General features: G+C 42.3%; 2 protein-coding genes across 4 annotated transcripts in view; one reads left to right on the plus strand and one right to left on the minus strand.

Annotated features, from left to right (window-relative positions):
- TMEM63B (transmembrane protein 63B) overlaps window positions 1-1,772 on the minus strand; it is a 95,819-nt gene extending 94,047 nt beyond the window's left edge. For 2 of the 3 annotated variants that reach the window (XM_060754044.2, XM_060754043.2), the window contains exon 1: window positions 1,584-1,772. The gene's annotated coding sequence lies outside the window, so the exon portion shown is untranslated. The remainder of the gene's footprint in view (window positions 1-1,583) is intronic. The other variant, XM_060754045.2, reaches the window with a different exon arrangement.
- A 92-nt stretch (window positions 1,773-1,864) lies between these two features.
- Window positions 1,865-21,059, plus strand: part of MRPL14 (mitochondrial ribosomal protein L14) — a 28,836-nt gene continuing 9,641 nt past the window's right edge. Inside the window, exon 1 of the mRNA XM_060754046.2 lies at window positions 1,865-1,969. The gene's annotated coding sequence lies outside the window, so the exon portion shown is untranslated. The remainder of the gene's footprint in view (window positions 1,970-21,059) is intronic.

Below are 21,059 nucleotides of genomic sequence, written 5' to 3' on the forward strand. Positions count from 1 at the left end.
AATGTCCTAGGTGGGAGAAAAAACTCTTATCTGTTTGAGGTAGGTGTAAATGCAGCAATTGCCCACCTTGATTAGCATTTAATGGCCTAGCAGTTTTCAAGGATCTGGCTGGGGAATCCTTTGTTGGGGTGATTAGCTGGCCATGATTGTTTCTTGTCTGGAATTCTACCGTTTTTGAGTTAGGAATTGTGGGAGTTGGAGTCCAAACACCCGGAGGGCCGAAGTTTGCTCATGCCTGCTTTAGGGGTGCAATCATGTAGGAAAGAGACACATCCATACTGTTCCCACGCTGATTGGGTCGGAACAACCCTTCCTCAGGCTTTAAGCCAGAGAAGGCAGTTGCCCAATGCTTGAGGGTGGAACTGTATGGGAGACACATACCTTGTCTCCTCCCATGCTGATTGGGTAGGAGTAACCCATTCCAATCCTTTCAAGCAATTAAGGGGAAGCTCTACAGATTGACAGCCTGCTGTCCATTATGATCCTCAGGGAGAGATCCCTGGGGAGGAACTGAGAAAGGGGGTGGGGGGAGAAGCAGGGGAGCCTGGCAGGGGGGTTGCTTTGTGCCTGCAGCCTCTTTGAGGCCTGTTTCCCAGCAGCATTGGAGCCACTCTTCTCCAGACCCTTCCAAGAACAGAAATGGCTCTCTTTTCCTCCCAATTCCCGGCTAATGCACCCTTCCTGGAGGAAAGGGAAACAAAATCCTTTCCTAAAGGAAGAAGGGGAGTGTGGCTCTCTTTTCCTCCCTCTCCCCCGCTTCCCGGCTCCTGCACTCTTCCTGGAGGAAAGGGAAACAGGAAGGAAGAGGGGGAGTGACTGCAGCACCGCAGACCAACGCGATCACACCACCCTAGGAAAAAAAAAAAGGGGGGGGGGCAGGGAGACAGCAACAAAGAAACACCCCGCCTCCTCCTCCTCCTTGCCATCTTGATGTCGATCCCTATCTATGGATGGCAAAGGAAGCATTTGGCCTTCTCTTCTTGACATTGTGGATGGGGGGAATCCAAGGAAACTGCAGTGCAACGCAGTCTGGGTGGTGAGGAAAGGAAAGGTTGGGAGAGAGCAGAGAAGGACGACACCGAATGGTGAATGAAGGTCCCTCTGTCCGGGAGAGGAGGAGGAGGGGGAGGATCAAAGCCAGCAAGGAGGAGGAGAAGCAGCAGCAGCTCTTTCCTCGGAGGAAAGGACGAAAGCGGGAAGCAGCAGCAGCTCTTTCCTCGGAGGGGAAAGCAGCAGGAGCGGCTCTTTGGGAGGAGAGGAGAGGAGAGGAGAGGAGAGGAGAGGAGAGGAGGGGGGTAGTGGGAGGCTCTCCCCGCCTCAGAGCTGCCGCAGGACTCCCTGCAAAGGGACGGGGCCAAGGCGAGAGGGAGTCCTCAGGGCCGGCAAAGCTGCTGCCATGGCTCCCCTCGCCCTCGGAGCCAAGGTCTTTCCCTCCTGGCTGGGGAAAGGGGCAAGGAGGGAGGCGGCACCCGGCACTCCGGGAAGGGCCAGCTTCCCCTTCCAGCACAAAGGTCTTGCCGATAAGAAAGGTGAGCGAGGAGGAAGGAGAAGAAGCCCCGGGAGGCATTGCAATAGCCACTTACCCCAAGGCAGAGCGGCTCCTCCTCGCCTCTCCTTGCGCTCCTCTTTTTTCTCCCCCCCACTTGGCAAAAGGAAGGCGAACCCCTTCCCTACTTCTCCTCCTCCTCCTCCTCCTCCTCCTCCTCCTCTTTGCGTCGCACCTCCCGGCTTCCCAGCTGAACGAATAAGAAAAAGGAGGGAGGGAGGGGAGAGAGAGAGAGAGAGAGCGGGGGGCGTGGCCTTTTGCTCGCCGCAGGCAGGAGAAAGGGGCGGGGCAAGGATAGAGGAGAGGGTTTTTTTCCCCTCCCCGATTTTGCACGCATGCGCGCCTCCTGAGGTGGTTTCTTTTCTTCTTCCACGCAAACGGCGCCTGCGCGGTTTTGGGGGAGCATTTGGCGCGGCCGAGCTGGTGAGTGACGCGGAGGGGGGGGGGGGAAACGTTCTTAGAACGGGGGGGGGTCCCTGCGTGACGTCACACGAGCTCCAGAATTCGGATATTTCCGGGGGCGGGGGCAGAAGAGTCAATAGTCCTCCAGCTAAGGATATTTGCGAGGGGGGAGGCGGAGAAGAACAGTCAATACTCTTCCAGCTAATTACAGGAAGTTGGTCTCTCCACCAGCCCAATATTGACTCTTCTGTCGCCCCTCCTCAAAATACCCTAATTCTGGAGCTCATATACATCCTTACGTTTTAAAAAAGCCTTACTTACTCTCGAGTCAGTATACATATAATGTAGATGTAAGTGAAATTGCTGCACCACTCTGCCTAGGGTGCATATATTCCTTTTTCTATAGCATTTGGGATAGGTAAAGGTTTTCCCCTGACATTAAGTCCAGTCGTGTCCAACCCTGGGGATTGGTGCTCATATTCATTTCTAAGCCAAAGAGCCGGCGTTGTCCATAGACTCCTCCAAGGTCATGTGGTTAGCAGAGCCCCCGGTGGCGCAGTGGGTTAAAGCCGTGTGCCAGTAGGACTGAAGACCAACATCCGGGGAGAGGCGGATGAGCTCCCTCTATCAGCTCCAGCTCCTCATGCGGGGACATGAGAGAAGCCTCCCACAAGGATGATAAAACATCAAAATCATCCGGGCATCCCCTGGGCAACGTCCTTGCAGACGGCCAATTCTCTCACAACAGGATGCTCCTGACACAACAAAAAAAAAATGTGGTCACCATGACTGCATGGAGCGCTGTTACCTTCCCGACGGAGCGGTACCTATTGATCTCACATTTGCATATTTTCAAACTGCTAGGTGGCAGAAGCTGAGACTGACAGCGGAAGCTCACCCCGCTCCCCGGATTCAAACCTGTGACCTTTCCATCCACAAGCTCAGCAGCTCAACAGTTTAACCCACTGCGTCACCGGGGACTCCTAGTATTTGTAATAACCCTCCCAAAAGAGATGAGATTAGCCCCCACCCTTCAATCTTTCCCTTCCAACCTGAAAACATGGATGTTCAGATAGGCCTTTGACCTTGAGTAGGCTGAATGGGCCCATATGAAGTTGACACTTGGTGTCTTGTGAATTGACAGCAGTTAGTTTTATCTACTGTTGCTTTAAAATTGTATTATTTTGATTTTATGCTACATGTGTTGACGGCGGTTGTTGCTATAATTTTAGATGACTTGTTTTATGCTTTTGTACCATTTTACCTGTTGTGTGTTATATGTGCACCCTGGAGTGCCTTGTAAGCCGCCCCAAATTCGTCAGGGAGGTAGTGGCAGGATATAAATAAAGATTATTATTATTATTATTATTATTATTTTACTGACACAAAAATACAATATGACACAGCAAATGAGATATATATGCTGGATTTCGTATCACAAAATCACAAGTCAAACACTTCCCAAGCCTCTAGGACTGTGATATATTTTTGAAGTAAGGTGGCATTTTGCAGTTGATAGATCGTGATTTTGTCAATGTTTATTGTTTCCAAATGCTGGCTGATTGTCGCTGAGACCACCTGTACTGGTTTATGCCAGAGCCTTTGCAGTTCGATTTTGAGGTCCTGATAACGGCTGAGTTTTTCTGTTTTTCGTTAATTTGACTGTCACCTGGTATGATGACATCAATAATCCAAACTTTTTTCTGATGTCTGGTGTATTTGTGTTTCAAAACTTTGTCAATCTGGATTCGAAAGTCCCAAGGTATTTTTGCGTGTTCATTTTCCACTTGCTTTGCAGGTTTTTTCAATCCTGGCCTTAATTGCATTTGTTCTGATGGCTTGCTCCTGGGCTGCAAGTATCAGGCCTTCTGTCTCCTTCATTGTTCCATTCATGAGCTATAACTAGGTCTTCTCCTTATCAACTTTTCTTTCAATTTTGTCAAGGAACTGCTCATGCAATGCTTTGTTGCATTATTATTATTATTATTATTATTATTATTATTATTATTTGTCCTATGGCATCTTTGAAGTCATTTCCAGCCTATGGTCACTATATCACCAGGTTATCTTGTCAAGATGTGTTCAGAAGAGGTTTGCCCTTGCTTTTCTCTGAGTCTGAGAGAGTGTGGCTCACCTAGGGTCTCTCAGCGGGTTTCTGCTGATTAGGGGAGCCAACCAAACTCTCCACACTCACCGCCAAGTGTGCAAAGCACTAGGCCAGGCACAGGCAAACTTTAGCCCTCCAGGTGTTTTGGATTCCAACTGAGCGTGGAAAATGAAGGGGCCTGAGGCTGTTAGGAATTGTGGGAATTGAAGTCCAAAACACCTGGAGGGCCAAAGCTTACCCATACCAGTACTAGATCATACTGGCATTGCAGCACCATGACAGGTTATCTACCTTGACCCTGGAATTGGAGAAGAAAGAGATCAAGGCCCTCTTCAGAATAGAAGGGGCTCTAAAACATCAGGCAAAACTGGACTGCAGGGTTATTGTGTATTCCAGTCCCCTTGAAAATGAACCATCAAAAGTCAGCTGATCTCTCATGCACACAAACATTAAAATGTTGGTTGTATTTAATCAGGAAACATGTGCTGTGACAATCAGGCCATAGCAGACAATTTTGGATCATATTATTTTAATATTTATATTAGGGTGTTTTAATGATTTGACTTGGTGTTTACATGTTTTATATGCCTATGTTTAATGATTTTAATGATTTTAATTTATAGTTATATATCCATTTTTAGTTATTGTGATTTTCTTTTATCATATGTATGTTGACATTGAATTCTTGCCATTAATATGTTGTAAACTGCCTTGAGTCCCCCAGGGGTGAGAAAAATGGTATATAAACATACTAAATAAATAAAAATAAATAAATAAATATCACAGCCAAAAGAGTGCCTCACCAAACTACAATTCCCATGACTCCATAGCATTGAGCCATGGCAGTTAAAGTAGTGCCAGACTGCATTGATTCTATAGTAGGTGTACACATCCTGTTTGGGGAATTCAGTCATAATAGAGAGGAGAAATAATTTGCTAACTTTCTGGCCATATCCACATGAGTTGTGACTATTGTCATCTCACTGAAGATGCCAGATCGTAGTAGGAGGTAGTTTCACTTTTCTCAATGGCCCCAGAAAACTCTTATGGCTTTTAGTTGTTTTGCATGAGATAAGGGTTGGTTTTCCTTGGGGAATAGAAGAATGGGGCAGGGGAGTTGCAGCAGCCATTTTTCTTTTTGTACACTGAAGAAAATTCTGAAACAATACTGTGTGGTGCAGTGACCGTAATAAAGTTTTTTCAGAAGCCCTTCTCTCTTCTGTAGTTTGAAATCAGAAAGTCAACCCACTGTGTGAAAAATCAGCACAGTGCAATGACTGTATCTGCTGAACTGGTGCCTGCAGTTTCATTCATCTATGTTTAGCAAAATATGACCTCTCTAAGCATTTTCCCAGACAACCAGCACAACTTAATGCCGCTCTTGGTCTGGAAGTTTTTGACTGGGCTGGATTATCCATGATTTTGTGAATCCATAAAAAGTCCTTCACAGATATGGAGTTTCTGTAGTTGGTCCATCATATTTCAGAATAGTATTTCCCTGGCCAGTGTGTCAGAATGAGTGCTTTATTAAACTCTGTGGGACTTTATTCCAAGGAGGCACATAGATCAGTTTGTATCACCTGGATCTGTTTCATCTCCTTTGTGGAATGATGCATTAGGTAGCTGTAAAGTGGGGGGTGAAGTCCATCTTTCCCTGTGGAGGTTAAGAAAAAGATTTATCTGGACAGTACTATCCTGATCTGTTGTCTTGTGGGGTTGTTTGGCGCTTAAGATTGGAGGCAGGTCAAGGCAATTGCTGGATTTTATCTTCTTAAAATGTGGGAGTAGTTCCATAGTGTTTCTTTGTCTCAGCAATCCTACATATGACTTGAAACATACATAACACAGGACACTCGTCTGCAGTCTATTGCCTCCCAAGTGCATTGTAATAAGTTTCCTATCATTCTCGATTTGCATGCCCATTTCACATGCTATCTGGGGATGGTGGGAGTTGTGGTCGAAACACCTAGAAACAGATGCTTTTAGAAAGGTGATAATTTCTGTAATCCAGTCAAGTCTGATATTTGTGCCCTCACTTATGGAATTGGGCAATGTGCCACCATAGATAATCATTGGATGCCAGGCCCTTCTGCTATGCTACTCTGCTGCTGAGTATGCATGTCCAGTGTGGAACACATCCCACCACGCTAAAACAGTGGATGTGGCTCTTAATGAGACATGCTGCATTATCACGGGGTGTCTGCGCTCTACACCACTGGAGAAATTACACTGTTTAGCCGGTATTGCACCACCTGACATCCGCCGGGAAGTAGCAATCAATCGTGAAAGGACCAAGGCAGAGACATCTCCAGCTCATCCCTTGTTTGGGTATCAGCCAGCACATCAACGACTTAAATCAAGAAATAGTTTTCTAAGATCTACAGAGACACTTGCTGGAACACCTCAGCAAGCGAGAGTCTAAAAGTGGCAGGCTCAAACCCAGAACCCCAATCAATGGCTGATACCAAATGAGAGAATCCCCCCTGGGCACACAGAAGACTGGGCAACGTGGAAGGTTCTGTACAGACTGCGCTCTGGCACCACGAGATGCAGAGCTAACCTCAAGAAATGGGGCTACAAAGTCAAATCCACAACATTTATTTATTTATTTATTTACTTTGCTTATATACCGCTGTATCTCAAGCCCGAAGGCGACTCACAGTGGTTCACAAACAGTAAAAACAGTAGAAACAGCAGTGGTTCCATACAACATATAACAATTGACTTAACACATTATACATAAATTACCAATAAGCAATTACAATGCACAATTATTACAAAAAACAACCGTACCCAATCTTCTCATCATCCAAGCGTAGTCCAGGTTCGTCGTCCATTGTTCCATTCCTATGTTCCATTACCAGATTGCACTAAATTACTCAAACGCCTGCGCAAACATCCAGGTCTTCACCTTTTTGCGGAATACCATTAGAGATGGTGCTAGTCTAATGTCTGTAGGAAGGGCGTTCCACAGCCGAGGAGCCACCACCGAGAAGGCCCTATCTCAACATGCGAATGTGGAGAAGAGCAAACCACAGACCACCTGCTGCAATGCAACCTGAGCCCCGCCACAATGGAGGACCTTCTTGCAGCAACCCCAGAGGCACTCCAAGTGGCCAGCTACTGGTCAAAGGACATTTAATCAACTACCAAGCTTGCAAACTCTGTTTTGTCTGTTTGTTTAAAAATTGTTTAAAATGTAATACAATTGTCTGGTTGATACTAACATGATAAATAAATAAAATAAATAGAGATAGATACTCCCAATTTATACTTTCCTCCACCCACTTATTCCCATCTTGACATTCACTGTTACATGGTACTGTTTTTTTTTTTAAAGGGTTTTAAAAAATGACAAAACACTCATGATACAAACCTCTCCTTCTTATACATAGTTGTCCTACTCTGAATAAAGGGCTCTCTTATATAGCACTGCAGTACTTTCGAGTTCTGGCAACTCTAGTAATCACAGTTTGAATTCCCACTTGGCTAGGGAAACCTGCTGGGTCACACTCGCACAGCCTCACAAGTAAGGCAATGGCAAACCTCTTCTGAACAAGTCTTGCCAAGAAAACCCTGTGATAGGTCAACCTTAGGGTCACCCAAGGTCAGAAACAACTTGAAGACAAATAGAAAATACCAGGAAAGCTGTGTGTGATATCTTTAATGTAACATAAACTTTGCTTCTTGAGATACAAATAAGCAGTTCACAAACATTATGTTACAAAAATAATAATGTAACAATAGGGAACTGCAAGCCTTCCTCCATGACCAGGAAAAGCACATTAATAATACTCAAACAATGCCATATAGTATGATAATCCTATGTAAGCAGTTATTTAAACTGGCTGATGCACACAAACTGGCTCTATATTGCTTCATTTCCTTTGCAGCCAATTGCTACCAACCTCTGAAACATTATTTTTTCAAAAATCTTACACCTGAAATTGAGCAGTACCTTTCTAGAACTAATCAAAAGTTCTCCAGAACATGTCATCATGCTGGATGTTTAGGAAGCTATCATTGTGGTAAAACCGCAAAGTCTGAGTTTAGTCAGTCTTCAGATGAGAATGTGAAAAAAAAATGGTGGACCAGAATGAAGGCCAACAAAGTGCCTATGGGAAGCCTGAAAGGTGGGCATAAATATGGATTTTGCAATCTGCTTTTAAATGCTTGATAGCTATGATTAAAATTCACCATTTCAGATTTGTCTAGATTTACAGAATATTTTTTCTTTTCACCATTCTATTTGTGGAGCATATACTTGAAAAGCCCTTTTCTACAAAAGCATTTGACCCTGACATACTCCCAAACAACAGATAATAAGTTCCAACAACAGCTACATTCAAGTCCACTGTTGACCTCAAGGGATATACACCACTGACTGCTGAAGTCCCAAACATTTTATCTGCTCTTTGTAGAAAAAAATAATTCAGCCCTTGGAGAATGTTGTTGATTTTTTTCTGGAGCCCTTTGAACTCTACAATATCCTATTTGAGTTGAAATGCAACACCAAGTGGCCATGACATAGCTGTGTGTTTCTGTGTAGGTAGGCTATTGGATTTAGAAGGGCTTTTGGATCCTTTCCTGTTTTTGGATTCTATGGGTTTCCATAGAATTTGCATGATGGAATTACAAAGTTCAGATTTTCCCCATGAAACTCATCCAGTTACTTACTCTGCCTACTTCAGGATAAAAATGAGGGCTCTAGGTCAGAGAGGTTGCATGTTATACATCTTTCCCACCCATTTTGCTGGAATTCTTAGAAGGAAATATCCACTAGTTTTAAGGCAGAGGAGAAGGAAGGTAAGAAATCAAATGGTTTGCTTTGGCTGTCAGTTTCAGACCTAATAGTTTGCTCCTGCGACTTGACCACATCATTTCTTAAAGGACACCAATACGGGATGTTTGGTGTTCTGTTTAGTTCACATAAATTGCTTTCCAGCTTCAAATGAGGCACATTGTTGTTTAGAGCTGATGGTTATTGCAATCCAGCAATATTTGGAGGGCATCACATTATCCAAGTTATAAAACCAATTTGTCAGCATGGACCTTATTCTTCCTGATGCCTCTATAGTTGCTAGTAAGGAATTATCGGCTCTGACCAATATGGTGAGTGGGATATAAACTTTTGAAAGGTCCTGAATGAAGCAGTATCTGGTTGAGAAAATAGCATGGCCTAGAGTTCTTTCAGATGGAGATTCAGCCAAACCATCTCATACAAGCCTGAAGAAGCCCTAAGAACTTCAGGGGAGACATTGCCTTGACAATCATATTTGGTGAGAATATGGAAGATGGCATTTCTTTGCAGTATTTTGGTGACAAGTGACTATCTTTCTGTTCCAATAAACCTTTGGTAACTGATTGCTTTCCAAGAGAAAGCCCTGGATTGCTTTTATTCCTTGTTTTAAAATACAGTCAGCCCTCTGTATCTATGGATTCCACTATCCATGGCTTGAAACTATTCTAAAAGAAAACAAAATCCAAAAAGCAAACTTTGGTTTTGCCATAAAATGGGATTTAGACACGCACAGATTTTGTAATGTTTTTAAAAGTAAGTTGAATAATAGTTTAATAATACTTTAATTGTAACAGTTATATTTAAAAAATACACCCTTTTATTGTTGTTTTTTTTGTTCTTTAAACCACTTTGAATAGCATTCTGGGGAAAAGGAGAGGTATAAATAAAGAGATGGGTGAATGAATGAATGAATGAATGAATGAATGAATGTATTGATGGCTATACTGTCTCATTTATGAAGTCTAATGGGTGAAGATGATTTCTGAATGATAGCGTCTCCAGCTTGCTATCCTCTTATCTTCTCCTAGCATTATTTCCATCTTTCTTTCTACAGAGGATCACAAGGAGAACAGGATCAAGTGCAGATTGATTCTCCTCCCCAAAAGGAAACGTTTGTCACCAGACACCCATTTAGTCACGCATCCAGCAGCTGCTGAGTTTTTCCTCAAGGATCCCTGACATGGGACAGAACACTCTACTTACACAAGCCCTTGTAAGATATAGATATTCTTGATGTTTTCACATTTACTTCTCAGTAATTGTGTGTAGTGGAGCAGGAGCCTTGGAAATGGCTACAAGTGTGAATACAGAATGTCCTCATTGACTTCTGCCTGAATCTGGCCCAGACAGAATGAGAAAGACTTGCAAGAGGAAGGATTTTTCTTTCCCAGGTACTATGTTAAAAGGATGGAAAGTTTGCTGACTGTCCTTGAAGAAGAACTCAGCACACACTAGATGTGAAATTAGCCATCTTTTTCCCATCCTAATTCACAATGTATATGCAAATACAGATATTCCAAAATTAAAAAAAAACTTCTGGTCCAACACATTTTGCCTCAACCTGTATTACTGTTGCACCTTCAGATTGCTGGCACTAGGTGCCCTCTGTCAAGAAGCACTCATAGAAATGAGAATGATACTTCTGCATTCTTGTTTGAAGTATTTTTTCCATTCTTACAGAACTTTGAGAACTCCTCATTGCTCAAAAGTTAATGAAATGCTTCTTTTGACCCATGGCTGAAAGCAGATCTGGGAAATACTTTAAATTCCAAAGGGCCAGCATTAAGTTTCTGGAGGCAGGGTGAAATGCTTAGGTGTTTGGATTGCTGAGAACATTAAGGTCTTTAAGCATTTCCTTGTTTTACTTTGGAGCGGGCTAATAGTACAATCAAATAAGAAATGGACATTTGTGCTCTCATTAGGTATATGAGATACATTATTTTGAGTGCTTTACTGTTCTGTTAGTCTGAAATACTCCTTATAATCACAGTAATAATAGAGGCACTTTTAAAAGTATGCCAGTTTTTAATATTGCACTCAATGATGGAGTGTACAGAGGCAAACTTCTGATAGCTTCTTGAGCATTTGTGAGCATTATGCACATATTTCCCTTAGTTGGGTGTCCTCCCAATGTGCTGAACATTCCCCTGTTATGGTTCTTGTATCCAAGGGATGTGCCCTTTTTGTCTCCAAGGGATGTGTCCTTTTTGTCTCTTCGTCTTACTGTAGGACATATGATTAGTTAATGTTTCTGTATTCAGAAAAAAATCCTAGATATACAATAAGAATGCAATCCCTTTAAAAAAAACCACAGCTCTTAGTAATACCTTAGCTGAAGAATTCTGGTAGTTATAACTCCAAATCCTGCAAATTTACCACATTAAGGTTGTCTGTCTCTCTCACAACAGAGTGGTTCCATTGGCCCTGTTTATACTGAGACTGAGAGTGGAGCTGAACTTTATCTTTGAAAACACATGTCACAAGACTAGTGTTTGCTAAGATAATATGAGTGCACACAGAGTCGAGATCAGAGAGAACTAGCAAGTGAAATAAGTATTTCCCTCCTGCCAAATCCTCATATGCTTTCTATCCCAGATATACTGGGAGGGAAGAAAGAGTACTTTTAATTGGCTGGGACAAGGATAGTGGAATTTGTGTCCTCTAAGTATTGGTGGATATCATCATCTGCTATCAGTGAAGATAATGGTGAGGGGTGATATGGGATAAAGTCCAAATCCCCTTGGTGTGCCCCATATTTTCTATCTCAAGACCGGAGGATTTCAAAGAGTGACTCAGCAGGCAAGGAAAGGGCTCAACTTCACTTTCTCCCAAGTCTTCACCAAAATAACTACAACTCTGAAGCAAGGGTTCGATTCTCCACTCGGCCATGGAAACCCACAGGGTGATCTTGGTCACGTGACATACCCTCAACCCCAGAAAACTTGTGATGGGTCAACAGGAGTTGGAATCAACTTGGAGGCACACAGCAGCATGCCTTATAAAATAAATACCTTATTTAGGACTTTACATGTTTCTCTACCTGCCTTTCCCTTATCTCAGGATTTCAATCTGAATATTCCTAGATGGTAGAAAGGAATGAGATATCTTGATTCCAAATGTTGAAGGAATTGCCTTTTTGTTGCTTTGCTTTAAATAAAGTGACGATCGGAGATTAAGTACAGCACTTATGGTGTAAAATAGGAAAATAATGGTGTCTTGCTACTTACAAGGACAATAGCCTGGTGTTATGAATTTCCTTCTGGCAGAAAACACTTTTCCACACGTCTGCTTTACACAGTGAACATGAATTCTAAGTTTAGCAGACTTTTTTGATCAGTGGGTTTGAAAAGGAGTGAAATGCCAGCATCTGCCTGAAAATTGGTGCATCATGAATAATTGAACCATGAGAAGAATATAAATAACAACAGGAGTGCCTTTTCTATCTGTATTTTGGGCAATCCTCATCTTAACTTGTTTCTGACCTTCAGGGGAGAGGGTTCATACAACAACCATGCACAATAGGGAGACTTTTGCCTACCTAGGAAAATCTAAGATTTTCAGAAGTGAAAATAGTTTGTGTGTGTAGTCAGCCCTCCACATTTGCAGGTTTGATTATTTGTAGGTTTGATTAAAATGTTCTTTAGGAATCTCTAGATCCTCCAGCTCAACTCTATGCTCCACTTCCATCAGAGGTCATGCTTGAGAATACTAATTTCTTTTACCTCTCTAGGAATTTCTAAATCACATGTGTCAAATTCAAGGCCTACAGGATGAACTCAGCCCACCATGTCATTTTATGTGGCCTTTCAGATGCTGGACTCTAACTCCATATTCTTCATCATTAGACATCATAACTAGAGCTGATGGGAGTTGGAATATAATAACATCTGGAAGGCTGTAGTTTGTTCTATTTAGTAAGGATAATGAGGTTTGAATTATATACAAGGCTCGTGGATATGATTTCTGACTTTGAAGTGTCTTTTACCTTTTCTCCAACCTTAGAGGCACAAGTGCTGTGGGGTTGCAGTTCCCATTATCCCGCATCCACATGGTGGGTAATAAAAAATGATGGGCATTCTCATTCAATAAAAGAGCACCGACCATGATGTAAAACAAAAATATATGTAGTTGGCCCTTTGTGTCCATGGATTCTCCGTTCATGGATTAAATGGCCCTTTGAAGGCAACCATAAGGCTGATGTGGCCCTTGATGAAAATGGGTTTGACACCTCTCCAGAATGGCTCTAGGCCCTCCAGAATGTTCTATGGTCAGCTTCTTGTAGAATGCCTGCAAATGCCTAGAAAGGTCTTCTCTCTAGAATCTAAGTTTTCTTTGTTTGCATTTTTTTCACTTTCATAGAAATCTTGTGTCCATAAACCAAATGAATGCTCAAGGCTGCTTGTAAGTGTGTGTGTGAAACCTTCCAGAATACAACCAAAGTTGGTGGGAATGCAGAAGAATAATTTCTCTATGGCATTCCCATACTTTGGAACGCCTCCTGTGGGCAAACAAGATAACTGCTTTTTGATGTCTTTTTGTGGTTAGGTTGAGACCCTTTTTCCCAGCAAGCTGTTAGAAAATAATTTTTAAGAAAAAAATTAAATACTGTTATTTTAAAGTAAGATTTAGATAGCTTTAATTCTGTTGTCATTAAATACTGTTTTGGTTGTAATTTTGTGTTTTAAATCCTGGCAGTCTCCTAGTTACAAACATCTGACTTACAAATTAAAAACAATAAAAAGAGCTTCTATTCTTATGTCAGTAGAAAAAGGAAAAACAAGGAGGCGATAGGACCTCTTCGAGGAGAAGATGGGGCAATGCTGACAGGGGACAAGGAAAAGGCAGAACTACTTAATGCCTTCTTTGCCTCGGTCTTCTCACAAAAAGAGAGTCTTCAACCTCCGCAAGATGGAGTGGATGAGGGATTGGAGGACATCCAACCCCAAATTGGGAAAGAAGTCGTCCAGGAATACCTGGCCGCTCTAAATGAGTTCAAGTCCCCAGGGCCAGATCAACTACACCCCAGAGTATTGAAGGAACTAGCGGAAGTCATTTCGGAACTATTGGCAACCATCTTTGAGAGTTCTTGGAGAACGGGAGAAGTTCCAGCAGATTGGAGGAGGGCCAATGTGGTCCCAATCTTCAAGAAGGGAAAAAAGGATGACCCAAACAACTACTGTCCGGTCAGCCTCACATCGATACCGGGCAAGATTCTGGAAAAGATTGTTAAGGAAGTGGTCTGCAAACACTTAGAAACAAATGCAGTCATCGCTAATAGTCAACATGGATTTATCAAAAACAAGTCATGCCAGACTAATCTGATCTCTTTCTTCGATAGAGCTACAAGCTGGGTAGATGCGGGGAATGCCGTGGATGTAGCGTACCTGGATTTCAGTAAGGCCTTCGACAAGGTCCCCCATGACCTTCTGGCAAGGAAACTAGTCCAATGTGGGCTAGGCAAAACTACGGTGAGGTGGATCTGTAATTGGTTAAGTGGACGAACACAGAGAGTGCTCACTAATGCTTCCTCTTCATCTTGGAAAGAAGTGACAAGTGGAGTGCCGCAGGGTTCCGTCCTGGGCCCGGTCCTGTTCAACATCTTTATTAATGACTTAGATGAAGGGCTAGAAGGCATGATCGTCAAGTTTGCAGACGACACCAAATTGGGAGGGATAGCCAATAGTCCAGAGGACAGGAGCAGAATTCAAAACGATCTTGACAGATTAGAGAGATGGGCCAAAACTAACAAAATGAAGTTCAACAGTGACAAATGCAAGATACTCCACTTTGGCAGAAAAAATGAAATGCAAAGATACAGAATGGGGGACGCCTGGCTCGAGAGCAGTACGTGTGAAAAAGATCTTGGAGTCCTCATGGACAACAAGTTAAACATGAGCCAACAATGTGATGTGGCGGCAAAAAAAGCCAATGGGATGCATCAATAGGAGCATAGTGTCTAGATCTAAGGAAGTAATGCTACCCCTCTATTCTGCTTTGGTTAGACCACATCTGAAATATTGTGTCCAATTCTGGGCACCACATTTCAAGAGAGATATTGACAAGCTGGAATGTGTCCAGAGGAGGGCGACTAAAATGATCAAGGGTCTGGAGAACAAGCCCTATGAGGAGCGGCTTAGGGAACTGGGCATGTTTAGCCTGAAGTAGAGAAGGCTGAGAGGAGATATGATAGCCATGTATAAATATGTGAGAGGAAGCCACAGGGAGGAGGGAGCAAGCTTGTTTTCTGCTTCCTTGGAGACTAGGACGCGGAACAATGGCTTCAAACTACAAGAGAGGAGATTCCATCTGAACATTAGGAAGAACTTCCTGACTGTGAGAGCCGTTCAGCAGTGGAACTCTCTGCCCCGGAGTGTGGTGGAGGCTCCTTCATTGGAAGCTTTTAAGCAGAGGCTGGATGGCCATTTGTCAGGGGTGATTTGAATGCAATATTCCTGCTTCTTGGCAGGGGGTTGGACTGGATGGCCCATGAGGTCTCTTCGAACTCTTTGATTCTATGATTCTATGAAATGTCTTATAGTTAAGAATGGGGGTAAGACAACAGGAAGTGAGAGAAATGTACCCCTAGAAAGGGAAATTCCCTCCCGGAAGAGTTACCATGGGGAATTTTTCAAAATTCAGTTATCACAGGGACAGAAAGTGAGGTGAGATCTTCTAAATAGGGGTACAGACAACCAAACAAACACCACAGGAGTGTTAACTCTTCCGAAGCTTATGCTTTTGTGTACACACACACACACATTTATGGCTGGAGTTATACTTTAAAATGTACCTGTTCTGACTTACATACAAATTCAGCTTAGGACTAAACCTACAGAAGCTATCTTGTTCATTACTTGAGGACTGCAGAAAACATGCAGTTTTCTACTTGTTTGTAAACTGCCTTGAGCTCCAGTCTTGGAGTAAGATGGGATCCAATCTAAATAAAAATGATGGATGGAAAAAGATATTCATAGATAGAAAAAGCATGGAATCGTGTTATTGACTGGATAAGATATTTCATACATGGAGGTGGGAATTATGTGGCCCTTCAGAAGTTATTGAACTGTAATTGCCAGCAACTCGAGCCAGCAAAGCCAATGGTGAGTAAGTTTGTGGGTTGCTGATCCACCTATAGAGGGCTACACAAATTCAGTCCTTCTCCTAGATCAGGGGTCCTCAAACTTTTTAAACAGAGGGCCTGGTCACTGTCCCTCAAACTGTTGGAGGGCCAGATTATAATTTGAAAAAAACAAACAAACCATTGATGAATTCTTATGCGCATATATTATTTGTTGTGCAAAAAACACTTTAAAACAATATCATAATTAAAATGAAGAACAATTTTAACAAATATAAACTTATTAGTATTTCAGTTAGAAGTGTGGGCCTGCTTTTGGCTGATGAGATAGGGTTGTTGTTGTTGTTGTTGTTGTTGTGTGCTTTCAAATAATTTCAGACTTAGGTTGACCCTGAGTGAGGGCCGGGTTTGAGGACCCCTGTCCTAGATCATACAAAGAGCTGTTTTTAAATGTCCCCAGGCCACATCAGAATTGCTAATAAAAACGGTGCTGCCAAAAGCCCAAAAGATGTCAGTGAAGATTAAAAAAAACCTCCACTTTCTAACTTAGGGCTCATCTACACTGTAGAATCAATGCAGTTTGAGATTACTTTAATTGTCATGGCTCAATGCTATGCAGTCATGGAAGCTATAGTTTCACATGGTCTTTTGCTTTCTCTGCCAAAAAATGTTAGTGCCACACCAAACTACAAACCATTGCATTGAGCATTGAACAGATAAAGTGGTCCCAAACTCCATTATTTCTACAGTGTTGGTATACCCTCAGTTCTGAACAATGTACATCCAAAGCAAATGTATCCATATTACTGATTTGGAAGGACTTTAGTTGAAATACATGAGATACAACAGCTCTGCAGCATAGTTGCAGATAACAGAACACTGTGGTCATTTACATCAGCCCTGAAATGGTCTCCTATTTGCATCTTGAGACTACCATAATTTCAAGGGGATTACAACCACCATGCTAAATGTTAATGCATAGTTTCCCTACTCACATTCCATGTTGGGTTACTGTTTGATCCCTGTATCTGGGGACCAGTATCTGCAATTTTACTTACCTGCATCAGAAAAATATATATTCTCTTTAGGCATTTTCTAGGTCCTCCAGCATGGTTTTATGGCATGCATGGGAGGTACTAGAAATGTTAGCGAGACTTGGCCACGGTGATCCATGTCTTGGTTACATCCAGATTGGATTGTTTCAATGTACTCTACATGGGGCTGCCTTTGAAGATGATCCGGAAACTGCAGTTGGTACAAAGATTGGCAGCCAGGCTTCTAACTAGAGCTAATTATAAAGAATGTACAGTGGTGGCCCTGACTTTGGAACACCATCCTCAGGGAGATTAGGCAAGCCCCCAGACTGTCCTCCTTTTGTAGGGATCTGAAAACCTAGATGTTCCAGAAATTTGAGAATGATTAGTCCCTAGGCCCAGTCACTAGATAGCCAGATAGCACTCTGCCCTGCACTTCATCCACTTTCCTGGTCATATGATATGCTATTTGCACTATCCCTTACCCAGCCCTTTTATAGCTGGCCATGTTAATTTTGTAATCCTGGCCATTGGTTAGTTGAACCTCTACTGATGGAGCTACAATGAAATGGGATTTTAATATTTTTTTAAGTGTGTTTAGCGGGATTTTGGTATTTTATAATGCTTTTAGTTATTATTTTGTCATTAAGTTAAATAAGGTTGCGTTATATTGTCAAATGCGTTTATTTTGATGTAATTTGTGTATATGGTTTTCTTTCTGTCAATTGAATGTTTGCCTTATATGTTGGAAACTGCCCTGAGTCCCTTCGAGGAGATAGGGTGGCCAATAAATAAATAAATAAATAAATATTATTCTGACACAAAAGCACAGTATGTCACAGCAAACAAGATCTATATGTTGGATTTCGTATCACAAAATCACGGTCGAACACTTCCCAAGCGTCTAGGACTGTGTGATTTATTTTCGAATGATGTGCACAGATTCAAGTAAGGTGGCCTTTTGCAGTTGACAGATCATTATTTTGTCAATGTTTATTGTTTCCAAATGCCGGCTGAGATCTTTTGGCACGGCACCCAGTGCGCCAATGATCACTGGGACCACCTGTACTGGTTTATGCCAGAGCCTTTGCAGTTCGATTTTGTGGTCTTGATAGCGGCTGAGTTTTTCCTGTTGTTTTTCCTCAATGCGGCTGTTATCTGGTATGGCGACATCAATAATCCAGACTTTTTTCTTTTCCACAATCATGATGTCTGATGTATTGTGTTCCAAAACTTTGTCAGTCTGAATTTGAAAGTCCCACAGTATTTTTGCATGTTCATTTTCCACGAGCTTTGTAGGTTTATGATCCCACCAATTCTTTACTGCTGGCATGTGGTATTTGTGACATAAGTTCCAGTAAATCATCTGGGCCATAGAGTTGTGTCTTTGTTTGTAGTCCGTCTGTGCAATTTTCTTGCAACAACTGAGGATATGGTCCATGGTTTCATCAGCTTCCTTGCACAGTCTGCATTTTGGGTCATCCACTGATTTTTCGATCCTGGCCTTAATTGCATTTGTTCTGATGGCTTCTTCAGTGTTCCATTCATGAGCCATAGCCAGGTCTTCTCCCTGTCAAATTTCCCTTCAATTTTGTCAAGGAACTGCCCATGCAATGCTTTGTTGTGCCAGCTGTCAGCTCTGGTTTGGAGTGCAGTTTTCTTGTACTGAATCTTTGTCTGCTGTGCTTTGAGAAGTTTCTGATTATGTTTTTCTTCTTTGACTGCTTGTTTTACTTGTAAGAGTCCTCTGCCACCAGACCTTCTAGGTAGATATAGCCAATCAACATCACTGCAAGGGTTCAGTGAATAATGAATGGTCATGAGTTTTCTTGTTTTTCTGTCCAAATTGTCCAGTTCTGCCTGCATCCAGTTGCCAGCAGTATATCTTATGACAGGTATGGCCTAGGTGTTCATGGCCTTGATAGTATTTCCTCCATTGAGCTTGCTTTTGAGAATTTTTATGACCCTTTGAGTATATTCTTTGCTGACTACAGTTTTCACTGTTGTTGTTGTTATGATTAGAGAGGTGTCTTTTCTAGATTTTTTCTGGGTCCTTCAGACTAATTCTGTGATATGCTTTCCCAGAAACTGTCCAATATGGTTGACATTTCCACAGTAAATCTAGGAAAGTACCTCCGGTGGATATGGGGGCTCTACTGTCTACAACTAGCCTACTGCTCTATATTTAATTGTTATAACCCTTATTGCAGGTTGTGTCCATTTTGACTTGGCTGTGTTGAGACACAGTAGTTCACAGTTGCCCTACAGCATAGACCAGAGTTAGTTTTCCATTCCAGAGGCAGGACTACATAAATTGACCCGATGCTTCAAAGCAAACTGAGTTACATCCTGATGGCTTATGGTCCATTTATTTGTATAAAGACTTCAAATGAGCTTTCACTGTTCAGAACCGTAAATGCTGTAATTAAATAATTTTGCACACAGAGTAAGACTTGTATTACAACAGGCACTATTGTCTTAATGCCAAATTTGCCCCCCCCCCCAATGCACAGCTTGAGTAACCCACATGCTAGGGGTGCATCATGCGACTCTGTTGTATGACCCTATTTGTCTCTTATGTGTTATTAAGGGTTTTTAGATGGAGTGTAGGAAGTGATCAACAGAGGAAAAATAAGCAAAGCGAGGGCAGATTTTTCCCTCAAGCAGGCACATAATTAGCATACAGATAATTTTGATGCTTAAAGCTAAGAAGAATGAATGCTTTTATTTATGTCCTTTTTGTGGTTGCTGTCAAGGAGTGTGGTTACTTTATGGTCTGCCAAAAGCTCTCTTTAATGTATAGGTCACTTTGAATCTGAAGTTCTTGCTGCATAAAATAAAGAAGTATCCATATTCCAAAACCCAAAGCAAGATATTAAAAATATGCAATATCCATTTGAAGGCTTGAGACATGAATATAGAAACTCTTTTTTTCCTAATAGGGAGCTTGATTCTTCCAATTCCTTGGTAAATGTATATATAGCAGGATTTCTTACTTACAATACATTTATTCTAATACATAATATTTTGATAATTTGGGAAAAAAAGAATTACCCAAAGCAAAACTTTTATGCTATAAAGAAAAATGAACTTATTGAGTGCATCATCCTTGACAATCACTCGTGTTCGAGTAGGATGGCCTTCCAAGTATAGGGTCTTGACGGTGGGTGACTGTGCACCCGCAAGTTCTTCCACAGTGAGGACATCAGTTTCCAGATGGAAAGCAGTCCTGATCAGGGTTGGCTTGATGTACTTTCCTCTTGACGCATTTCTCCCTTTCACCATAAATTATTGCCTCTTTGAATTCCACAGCACTGTTGGAAACACCTGACCTCCAGTTAGCACACTCAAGGGCCACAGTTTCTCAGTTCTCAGTGTCTATGCCACGTTTTTTAGTATTGGCTTTAAGCCCATCTTTACATCTCTTTTCTTGTCCACCAACCTTCCGTTTTCCATTCTTCAGTTGGGAGTAGAATAACTGCTTTGGGAGATGGTAGTTGGGCATTCAGACAATATGGCCAGTCCAGCAGAGTTGATGGCAGAGGTCTTTACCTCTTCCAGCATGCTGATGTTTGTCTGCCTGTCTTTCCAAGAGATTTGTAGGATTTTTCAGAGGCAACGCTGATGGAGTTGTTCCAGGAGTATGACATCTGTAGATGGTTCACCTTTTGCAGGCATATAGCAGGGTTGGGAGGACAGTGGCTTCATAAACAAGCATCTTGGTCTCTCTATGGATGTCCCGATCCTCAAACACATTCTGCTTCATTCAGAAGAATGCTTTGACCAGGGTGCTTCCATGTTGTCTTAAGCTTGTTTTTTTCTGGCAGAAGAGTGTGTTTGTGATGACGAGATTGTGTTCCACACATTTGGTGAAAAGCAGGATGCCATTTTGGTTGCTGTTTCCAACCCCATCTTTCCCTATGGTCCCTGGCCACAAGCTGAAGTCTCATCCAACTCTTGTGTTAAAATCCCCCAGGAGGATGATTTTGTCCTCCTTAGGTATCTCCGATAGGATGGTGTCCATCTGACAGTAAATTTTTTCCTTGATATCTTCATCAGCATCTAGTGTTGGTACATAGGCACTTATGAGG

The sequence above is a fragment of the Anolis sagrei genome, chromosome 1 (genome assembly GCF_037176765.1).
Source record: "Anolis sagrei isolate rAnoSag1 chromosome 1, rAnoSag1.mat, whole genome shotgun sequence".
NCBI lineage: Eukaryota > Metazoa > Chordata > Lepidosauria > Squamata > Dactyloidae > Anolis > Anolis sagrei.